At 45.1% G+C, this 10,979-nt stretch overlaps 1 pseudogene across 1 annotated transcript; it reads right to left on the reverse strand.

The window, feature by feature from the left end:
- Positions 1–500: 500 nt before the first annotated feature.
- Positions 501–10,519, reverse strand: LOC308604847 (NADH-cytochrome b5 reductase 3-like; annotated as a pseudogene). Its single transcript has 3 exons — positions 9,720–10,519; positions 9,317–9,389; positions 501–992 (listed from the first exon to the last, which is right to left on the reverse strand). The product of its transcript is annotated as an NADH-cytochrome b5 reductase 3-like (transcript).
- Between the last annotated feature and the right edge of the window lie 460 nt (positions 10,520–10,979).

The raw sequence follows: 10,979 nt of genomic DNA on the forward strand, positions 1-10,979 counted from the left end.
TGCGCCACCGGCACTAATTAACACTGTGATTCTTGGAAAGCTGAAGATTGTCTCCCACTCCTTTAAGCATCACTCCCCGTCCTGCCTTAAAACCTGCTCCTGAATTCTCCCCCAAAGAGATCGAAACACTTTTCCTGTCTGAAAATATCATGGGGAAGTGTCAATTGCCTTCACCCGGCGTCAACCAAGAGCGCGTGCTCCAGCCGGTTAGTGCCTTTTTCTTTCTTTGTAAAGGGCAACCTCTGCGTTTTAAACGGCAACCCAGTCACCCGAAAAAATGCAATTGAAAGGGCGCCCGGAGGTCAGGGCGGGACACCCAACCGCTCCTTTTTCGGCCGGGGAAACCTAGGAAACATTTTTTGGGCTCTGTCCGAGTCACGCGGCAATTCCACGGCAGGAATTGTGCAATACGGCGAGTCGGGCGGGCGTCCGGGGGTGGAAAGAAGTGGGGAAGGCTTCCGCAGTGCCAACTCCCGCCCCCGCTAGGGAACTGCGAGGCACTACGGCGCGGTCAGGCCAGCTGGGCTCCGGGTGGCCCCCAACCCGGGCCAAGAACGCCTCGCTTCGCCGTAGGGGCCGAGGACTGAGAAGCGCGTGGGCGCCGTCCCTCTCTCGCGCTGGGTCCGCCGCCGCCCGCGTCCCGGGACTCTGTGAGGAGCCGGAGCGCGAGCTGGAACGGCGCCCCAAGGCGACGCGGGGGGGACGCGGGGCGGGGGACGCAGCCAAGCCGCATCGATCGCGAATGGGAACTCCGCGCTCGCGTTTTCGGTAAGAGCACCGGGACTTCCAGCGGCGACTCGCTCCCGCCCTCGCCGGCCCAGCTGCCCTTTCGGATGGTGACGCAGCCGGCAGGGTACGCAGAAGTCTGCGCGGAAACCTGGAACCTCCCACGGCCGCGGCGCCGCCTTCCCGCCCCCGCGCAGCCTTAGCCGCGCCGCGCTCCACTGAGCCCCGCGCCGGTTGTCCCGCAAGGAGCGAGGAGTTGAGCCGCGCTGCAAGGGTTAAACCTCTGAGCGGTCCCTGGGTGCAGGCTCGGTAATGAACGTTTGGTCCCACTCATTACTCACGTCACTATCTTTGAGATGTGCATACTGTTGTTAGCTTCACTTAAAGAGGTGGGGAAACAAGCTCAAAAAAATAAAGTTACTTTCTTGAAGTTGAACAAGGCAGAGCTGCGACTCAAATCCAGGCTGTCTTGACACAGATAGATCCTACTTCCCTTGGATCAGCCGCTTCATGGCTTTCATTCCAGTGAGCCGCGAACAGGTAACAGGTGGGACAGGTAAACAGAACTGGAGCTCCTCTTCCTGGGGTGACGGGAACAGTTTGCTTCTGGTTGGTGCTCACACATTAGCCCAACTGTGCTGTAAAAAAAAAGAAAACAAAAGTTTTCCGTGTATACCATGAAGTTGAAAAGGTTGGAAAGCGTTTCTCAGCCCTTGTGCCTCTATTTTCAAACTGTATACTGGGATCCGGGACACCTATCATGTGGGATTGCTGGAGGATTAAATAAAACAGTATTTTACATGTTAATTCAGCACATGTTAATTTTTCCTTCCTTTTGCAGCGCTCCCGGGGACATCGGGGCACTCACCCTCCTCGACACTGAAGAGGGGACGCAGTCATTCTAGGTCAACCCCTTTTCTGACAGATGAGAGGTTTAATCCACGCAACGGAAGGTCACTTAACCCCATCGCCATTTAATTAGTGACAGACACCAAGCTAGGGGGCTCTGTCTCTTGGCCCCTACAAAGGCTCTTTCCATTTCACCCCTCCCCCCGCTTTTCTTCCAGAAGCTTCAGAACAGCTCTGAGGCCAGAACGTGACTTCCTTGGTGACCGATGGCAGTGAAGTGGGCGGGAACCTCCCGGAAGGCTACAGGAGGAAGTCGAGTCCTGGGGCTCACAGCCGGCCTGTCCCCCTGGAGAGGGGGACCCCCCCCCCCCGCCTGGGCCTCTTTGCTGGCCGGGGGGCGGGTGGTGGTGCCCCTTTTGGTAACTCGGGGAGTAGCTCCAGACCAGTAAAAAGATACAAGTGTGTATCTGTGTGTGTGTGTGTGTGTGTGTGTGTGTGTGTGTATTTCCAGCTGTGGAATGTCCAAGCAAAAGTAGATTAAAGTAAAAAGGAATATGCTAGCTTTAGGATTCTATCCTGGATGGGATAGAGTCCTTCCATGGCAAATCATTTCAGTATCAGCACAGAATTTTCAGGGGAGTTTATCTTGAAAAGTGAAACACGCTAATGGAAGTTTTCTAACATCATAAAATCTTGGGAATCGTCCCCTCTGTTTGCTTGGGTTTCAAAATCACTACTGACTGGAGCAGCTGTTTTTCCCTTCCAAGGGTCCATTTTCTGGAATGAGGCTAAAATATCTGGACAGCCTCTCCCTTGGGTACCATGGAATGTTGGGAATATGAATGGCCTCTTAGTAGAGTTGGAGCTCCAAAGGGAAGTAGTAGGACCATGAAAGTTCCTTTAAAAACAAAACTCTCCTTTTTAAAAATCATAAAAATAATTAGTACTCATTGTGGAAAAGTTAGGTTTTTTTTTCAGAATCAGAAAGAAGAAAAAGAATTGGAATCCCACACCCAGAAAACTGTTGACAATTTGATGTATAGCATTATATGTAATCAGACTGAACACACTGCTTTTTTCCTTGAACCACCTCTTTTCCTTGAATAAAATATCATGACATGCCACCAAATATTTTCCATACTTGTTTTAAAATATTTAGTATTCCGGGCTTCCCTGGTGGCGCAGTGGTTGAGAGTCCGCTTGCCGATGCAGGGTACACGGGTTCGTGCCCCGGTCTGGGAAGATCCCCCATGCCGCGGAGAGGCTGGGCCCGTGAGCCGTGGACACTGAGCCTGCGCGTTCGGAGCCTGTGCTCCACAACGGGAGAGGCCACAGCAGTGAGAGGCCCGCGTACCGCCAAAAAAAAAAAAAAAAATTAGTATTCCATTGTCCATTCATTTAGCCAAAGCCCAATTGAAGGACTTAAAATTGTGCCCAGAATTTTGCTATTGAAACAGCAATGAAGTATGAGCCATGTAGCTAAATCTTCAAGTACGTTCTCAATTATTTACAGAGGTAAATTTCCTACAAGTGGTATTTCTGAGACCAGGGATAAAGATTGCCCTACAGTGACCTTTTCAGCTTGACTTTTCCCCCCCCAGTGTTTTCCTGGACTTTCTATACCATTTGTTCACCAAGAATTTATTGAGCACCCAGTACATGCCAGACATGCCTGGATAAAGAGATGAACTCTCTGAAGCACAAAGTGCCATAGATGTTGTCAGAGAAAGCTTTGGGTAGCTTCAGATAAGGACATTTCTTCCCTAACCCTCACATAAGCATTGTCAAGAGCGAAGAGAGAGGCCTAGCACTCTATATGCTTTTGTGAAGAGAATTCTCCCTCCACAGCAACCATACTCACAGTGGGGTTCCTTACCGCTGCCTGCCCTGAAACCATTATAATCTCATTATGCCTCTGTTCCCTGTTAATGTCAGTTGCACAAGAAGCCCAGGACTCTCAAGTCATCCCTCACACCCAGAGCTAATCCCCATGTGGCTCTTAAGGACAGTGAGATAGCCTCTACTGTAGTACTCCATAGCTCTCTTAGTTTTTCTCTTTTTTCACCACCTGCCATACTACATATTTTATTAACTTATTTGTTTGTCTTCCTCTCCTAAAATGTAACCTCCTGGAGAGCCAGGGTATTTATTTTGTTGGCTGCTTTGTGCTTAGAGCTTAGAACATTATGTGGAAAATAGAAGGTATTCAAAAAATTTTTGCTGGGTGAATTAATGTTAGGCCTTCTTTTTTATATTCTGTGTCTTGACATTCTATAGCTGAGGATTTTGCAGGTCTGATTTGTGTTATCTGTTGCTGCTGCCTTTTACTCTCTGTGTCTCATTTACTTGTGTGTTTTATGGATTTTGACTTTGAACTCATATTCTTTGGATTTTGTCTGTAGGAATTCTTCAAAATATAGATTGAAGTTACACTCATTCAGAGATTATTTGTGTTTATTCTTATAGTTGCATGGGGTCACTACTTACCCAGGACCAAATTAGTAACTCTACCTGTTTTTAATTACAAAAGTAGGGTGAACTGGGCTACAACAATGTGTGTGGGATTATCAGCTTGTGGATGTAAATTATCAAAAGATACATGTGTCAAAATATATGTATGTGTATTTATCTTTTGATAATTTATAACCACAATCTCCTTGGTACTTGGGTGTATATATTTTTCCCACATGCCAAGGTCCAGACAGGCAAGTTTCCTTGTCCCTTTCTGTGCAGCAGGTTTTATCCTGTTTATCCTTACACTGGAAGTGTAGCCCCCTTTGGGTTTTCCAGCTTTATTAGGTTTCCCCATCTTGGGTGGACTTTAGCTTGAGCTGATTTCTAAAAGTCCAGTCTCCTCAGATCTTTAGATTTCTCAAGAGTAACTTGATTTTTCACATGAAATCAGCAATTTTTAAGTGTTGACAATCAATTCAAATTTATATTTTTAAGTGCTGGACAAAACAGTTACCATGGGTCATATTTGAGCTTTGGTCTACCAGTTTACAATCTCTGTTCTAAACAGATTGACCCATGTGTATTGTATATATATGATGCAGGATGCAGTTTGTTGGAATACATCTATTAGATACAGTAGCCACAGATTTGGAGAGAAAGGTCCAATTTTAGATTTCTGCTTCTTTTTCTCTGTAAATATACTTGCCAGATCATGTGTCTAGATTTTTCTGTTCAGGAAATATGACCATTAAATCTACAATATAAGGAAATATAGGGCATAGTCCCTGCCCTCAAGGTTTTACATTCTATGCAAAGTAGAATGTGCAAGATGGATCGAAGTATCATGAGTTTTAAAGAAGGAAGACCATCTAGGAAGTCACTACCTCAGTCTGGGCCTGCATTAAAAGAGCCAGAGCGAGGGCGTGATGACACTAGAAGGAAAGGGGCAGATACCAGATATTTAAAGGAAGAAGTGATAGGAGTTGATAACTGAATGAATGTGGGCTAAGAATAGGAGAGGAATTATGTTCGTGCTTATGTGATCAGTAAAATTCTAAAATTTCTTTTAGTTTGCTCATTTCTCATAAACCAGACAATATGAAAGATTTTATAATTTATAAAGGCTCAACAAATGTAATCAGTTTTTATATAATAAGGAGAAAAGGAAAAATCCAACTATTGGGGGAAATATTTTGGCTGATGTATTTATATATATTATCCCCTTCTAGTACCTTCTCAACATTAAAGGACTGCCTTTCTCCTTTAGTAAACAAAAATAAATGTGCACAGGCACATCAAGATTTCAAAATATCTATAGGCTTCTCAGGTTGGAAAGCTTCATTGAAATAGACTGTCAGTATTCTCCTAAATCAATGCTATTAGTTCCACTTATGGCATTTCACTGGCATCTGATTGTTTGAAGGGGCTATAGGGAAACTGATGATGTTAAGTAAGATAGATTACGGATCACATTCAACTCTCAGTGGCCCTGGCAGGCATAACTCCCATTATTGCTAATGGGAGTTTTGAGTATAAGCTTTTGTGTAACTAAGAGTTTACCATTAAAAATCTGTCCATCTCCTCATCCTTTCAGTAGGTTGCAAATAGCTTTAACTTTAGGTGTAACTGATTAATTGGTTGGGACAATGGCCTGATTGTAAATGATCAATGCCCAGCAGGTTCCCCCAACTTCTGCCCCTTTTTAGTTCCACCCTAGAATAAAGAAAACAATTTAGAAATTACCAAGCACTTTTACATGCATGGTGTCACACTTGAATCTCTGCAACTCTGTCCTGAAAGTAGGTTAGTGTCTTAGTTCAGGTGGCTATAACTAAGTACCAAAGACGGAGTGGCTTATAAACAATAGAAATGTATTTCTCACAGTTATGGAGGTGTCTGAGGTCAAGGTGTCAGCATGGTCAGGTTCTGATAAGAACCTTCTTCCTGGTTGTGGACTACCATCTTCTCATTGTCTCCTCCAGTGGTGGAATGAGGACGAGAGAGTTCTTTGGGGTTCCTTTTACAAGGGCACTAAACCCATTCCCAAGGGCTCCACCCTCATGACCTAATTCCCTCCCAAAGGCCCCACCTCCTAATACCATCATATCAAAGGTTAGAATTTCAATGTATGAATTTGGGGGAGACACAAACATTCAGTCCACTGCAGTTGGGCTTACCTACTATTTCAATTTAGAAACTTGACTATCAGTTTGCCTTGAAGTTTCTTGTTCAACATCACAAGGCTTGCACACGTGAAAACAGGATTAGAACCTAAGTCTCCTGGCAACAAGTCTGTTGCTTTTTCCAGGGCTCCAAATTGCTTCTCAGCCATTCAATTTAACAAGTGTTAAATTACATGTGTGGCTTCATCAGGTTCTGAGGGTGGCAAGAGTGCACAATATTGCCACGGCTCCCCAAGGACTTCGAGTTTATTTGATCAAGATCTGTGTACATATAAAATGGCGACAGCATGAATTGTGTTTTCATGAAGTATTTTAGGAATGTAGTGAAAGGAGAAATCATCATGGCTGTTCACTGGGGAAACTTTCATGGAGGAGACCTGTGGGTGTTCATAGCTGCTCGGTAGCAAGTTAGGTACCAAATTAGGTAACTCATCAAGAGGATGAATACCTACTCTGTGTCGGGCACTGTGCTGGGTGCTTCTCTTACCTTCTCTTATTTAAACCTATTCTCCACTTTACTCTCCACTTTATACTCTACTCTCCCTCAACATGCAGGCAGACCTATGGGCTAGAACAGAGAGAGGGGGGATCTATTGTGTACATGGTCTCACTTTATAAAAGAAAGTCCTGACCCACAAAAAAATGCTTTGAGACAATTATAAAAAGGCCAAGCCATCAATCAAACATTTTGCCAAATTTAGGAAAACAAAACAAGAGAGAATATAAGTACAGAGGACGTTAAAGGATCAGCATCTTTTTTTGTTTTGTTTTGATTCTGTTTTTATGAGATTATTTTATAAAACTTCCTATGTACAGCACAGTGACTATAGTTAGCAATACTGTATTATATATTTGAAAGTTGCTAAGAGAGTAGATCTTAAAAGTTCTCATCACAAGAAAAAAATTGTAACCATGTGTGGTGATGACTAGATGTATTGAGGATCAGCATCTTTTAAACAGACCCAGTCTTTGTGGCCTAATACTTGGGGGACAGTCAGCTTCAGGAGGTCAAGATGCTTTGCTCACCGAACGATTGAGGAAGGTGATCCCTAAGGACGCTCATCTCCCTGGACGAGTTTCTAAAGCTATCAAATATGGTTTACATGTGTTTTTTAGAACTTTTATTCAATGTACTTTTTGTACATACATGTTTACAACACATACATACTTTTGTATTCATATTATTTAAAAATTTTTTCCCTAATGCCCTATGTTCCATGACAACAGTTTTGGCAACACTGTAATGGTTGGCCAGCATTGGTGCTGGGTGGTACACCGTTCTCCACAGCTGTCGCCAAGTGTACAACTTGTGGCCAAGGTGCCAAGTTTACAACACAGAGGAGAAAGGCTTCAAGCAATTGCAAGAGAAGGGGGCAGTGTCAAACATGAGGTCACAGGGCTCAAAGGAGGAGGATAAGAAGATGCTGGAAAATTAGGTGGAGAGTTGACAAACAAGAACAGTTCAATTAGGGTATGTTTTTATTGTGGTGAAATTAACATACATAATATGCTATTTTAACCATTTTAAGTGCACAATTTAGTGGCATGAATTATTTACACTGTTGTGCTACTATTACCACTATCTATTTCTAAAACTTTTCCATTACCCCAAATAGAAGCTCTGTACCCATCAAGCAAATAACTTCCCATTACTCCTCCCTCCAGCCCCTGAGAAACACTAATCTACTTTCTGTCTCTATGTACTTCCTACAGTATTTGTCCTTTTGTGTCTGGCTTATATCAGGGTTCATCCATGTTGTAATATGTATCAGAACTTCATTCCTTTTACTGGATGGATATTATTCTATTGTATGTATATACCACATTTTGTTCATTCTTCTGTTGATGGACACTTGGATTGTTTCCACCTTATTGGCTATTGTGAATAGTGCTGCAGTGAACACTGGCATACAATACCTCTTTGAGTCCCTCTTTTCAATTCTATTAAGTGTATACTAGGAGTGGACTTGCTGGTAATTCTGTTTAACTTCTTGAGGAACTGCCAATCTGTTTTCCACAGGGACTGCACCATTTTACATTCCTACCAGCAGTGTATGAGTGTTCCAATTTCTCCACACCCTTGCCAACACTTGTTATTTCTGTTTCTGTTTGTTGTTTGTTTATTTGTTTAATAGTCATCTTCATAGGTATGAAGTAGTTTCTTATTGTGATTCTGTGTTACATTTTCCAATGACGAATGATGTTGAGCATTTTAAAAATTGGGTTGTTTGTCTCTTATTGAGTTGTAGGAGTTCTTATATATTTTGGATATTAAACCCTTATCAGATGTATGACTTGCAAATATTTTCTCCCATTCTGTGGGTTCTCTTTTCACTTACTTTTTTTTTTTTTGTATTAGCAAAGTTTTACTTCTGGAGGGGATATATGTATACATATAGCTGATTCACTTTCTTTTACAGCAGAAACTAACCCAACATTGTAAAGCAATTATACTTCAATAAAAAAAAAGAAAAAAAGATTTGCTTAGGTTAAAAAAAAGTTTTACTTCAATTTTTTTCCTGCTTATAAATAACTTTGAAAAACTTGATATGCATGAGGCTAACATAGCTGTTATTTAAAGGCAATGTAGGGGCCACTGAAAATGTCTCTCTGACAAGAGACATTGCTCAAAATCTTCCCCACGCTGGGGGTGAAGGCAGGAGGAGGGGGTAGAGCTCTGCCATCAATCCCCTGCCCCAGTCCCCCTCCCCATGGTGAATCAGACTCTGCTAAGTTGACAGCTTGGAGCTCCTAAGGTTACCTGAATATTTTGGTGTGTTAGGGGAAAATGCCAGGGTTTCAAGATGGCCCATGTGCCAGCCTGATGGGCCCTCAGCCAGCACCTTCTTCCCACTCCAGCCACAAGAAGAGCCAAGCTCCTGGCTGGCTGGGGCCTGCTTGGGCCCTTGGGTGGGAGGTAGCCTTTCACCCCCAGCACCCCTCCCCACTCCCCACCAGGAATTTTTGGTATCACCTGTCTCATGTGGTATGAGATGCTGCTGAGGCCTAGTTGTGGCTCTGTGGCAGACAGTGAGGGGTGGCAGGCAAAGGTCCAAGGACCGCTGGGGGCAGTCCCGGCACCTGCAGCTCTAGGCTGCCCCTACTTTTATGTTTATTTCCAGACTGTGGACCCCCGCAGGGAGGGTTGGGTGGGGCATGGTGATGGCAGCCTCATCCCTGTAATAGGAGAAGAGGGCAAGAAGGGAGAGACAAAGAGTCATGAGGACAGGGACAGGGCTGAGTGAGAACCAGATAGGAACTTGCCCTGAAGTTTGCCAGCTGTGGCCCGCCTGAAACAGAGCTCTGCTTCCAAGGGGACCCCTCAGGTCAGCCCAGCTGGGTGACCACCCAGGGCATAGGCAGGCCAGACTGAACCTGGGGCCACAGCATTAAATAACATTGGCAGAGGAGGACTAGTTGAGGACAGGGCATGGTGAGTGTTCAGGGTGTGATGCTGCCAGTGCCCAGCCATCAGAAGGGGAAGCAGCGCTCCTTGAAGTGACTCACGTGGTCCAGGTTGGGCAGGTAGGCATACTGGCTCGGGGCAGGAGTACCAGAGGCGCCTCCTCCAGGGCAGAATGTGGTCCTGGATCATCTCCTTGTTCACAATGCCCGAGCTGTAGTCCCAGGCTTCAGGGGCTTTGTCTACCATGTACCAGAGCTTGAAGCAAGTGGAATGTTCGTTCCTGCAGCTCTGGCTGCAGCAAAATGTCCTTCTTGGTCTGACTGGCAAAGAGCATTTGGCACACGGTGTCATCCAAGTCCCTCATGATGGCACGGATCACCTGTAGCATCCAAGTGATGCTTGTTCCTCCTGTGATCATGTGAACAGACTTCACTTCTTGATGGGGTTGGATTTCTTGTCTGAACAGATGGCAAACTTTGCTTTGCCCTGGTAGACTAGCAGCCAGCTTGGGCCCTGGAACTCAATGATGTCTCCAATCTTCTTGTTTTCCAGGTATGGGGACATCTTTACTTCCAGTGGGAAACTTGGGCTGGGTGTCTTTGAAGTAAACCTTGATGACCAGGTCCACTAAAGCCCTTTCATCATGGCTGGAGATGGTGTAGGGCTCAATGGTAAGGTTTTGGTGGATTTGAGCTGAAAAGTAGATGTGATGGCCTATGAGGAGGCCCAAGATGTAATGGGGCCATAGCAGGTTGAAGTAGAACCACTGGGTGTTATGGCTGATGATCTCCTCATCGATAAGCCACAGTGAGTACTTGATGTCCAGGCTTTCAAAGGTAATGGCTGGGGCCCAGTGCTGGATAGCAGGACTATAGAGGAACCAGGCTGGGGAGAGCACCATGTGGCCCAGTGTGCTCAGCTGGTCCCTGTGGTGGTGGCTGCTGCCCCAGCCAAGAAAGTTGGGCTACCTCTTTTCACTTTCTTAATAATATATTTTGATGCAGAAAAGTTTTCAATTTTGATGAAACCCAGTTTATCTTTTTGTGTGTGTGTGTGTGTGGCTGTTTTGGGTCTTTGTTGCTGTCTCTAGTTGCGGTGAGCAGGGGCTACTCTTCATTGTGGTACACAGGCTTTTCATTGTAGTGGCTTCTCTTGTTGCGGAGCACGGGCTCTAGGCACACGGGCTTCAGTAGTTGCTGCACGTGGGCTCAGTAGTTGTGGCTCACGGGCTCTAGAGCTCAGGCTCAGTAGTTGTGGCGCATGGGCTTAGTTGCTCTGTGGCATATGAGATCTTCCTGGACCAGGGCTCGAACTTGTGTCTGCTGCATTGGCAGGTGGACTCCTAAACACTGTGCCACCAG

Source organism: Mesoplodon bidens, assembly GCF_964165515.1.
Source record: "Mesoplodon bidens genome assembly, chromosome: 2".
NCBI classification, from domain to species: domain Eukaryota; kingdom Metazoa; phylum Chordata; class Mammalia; order Artiodactyla; family Ziphiidae; genus Mesoplodon; species Mesoplodon bidens.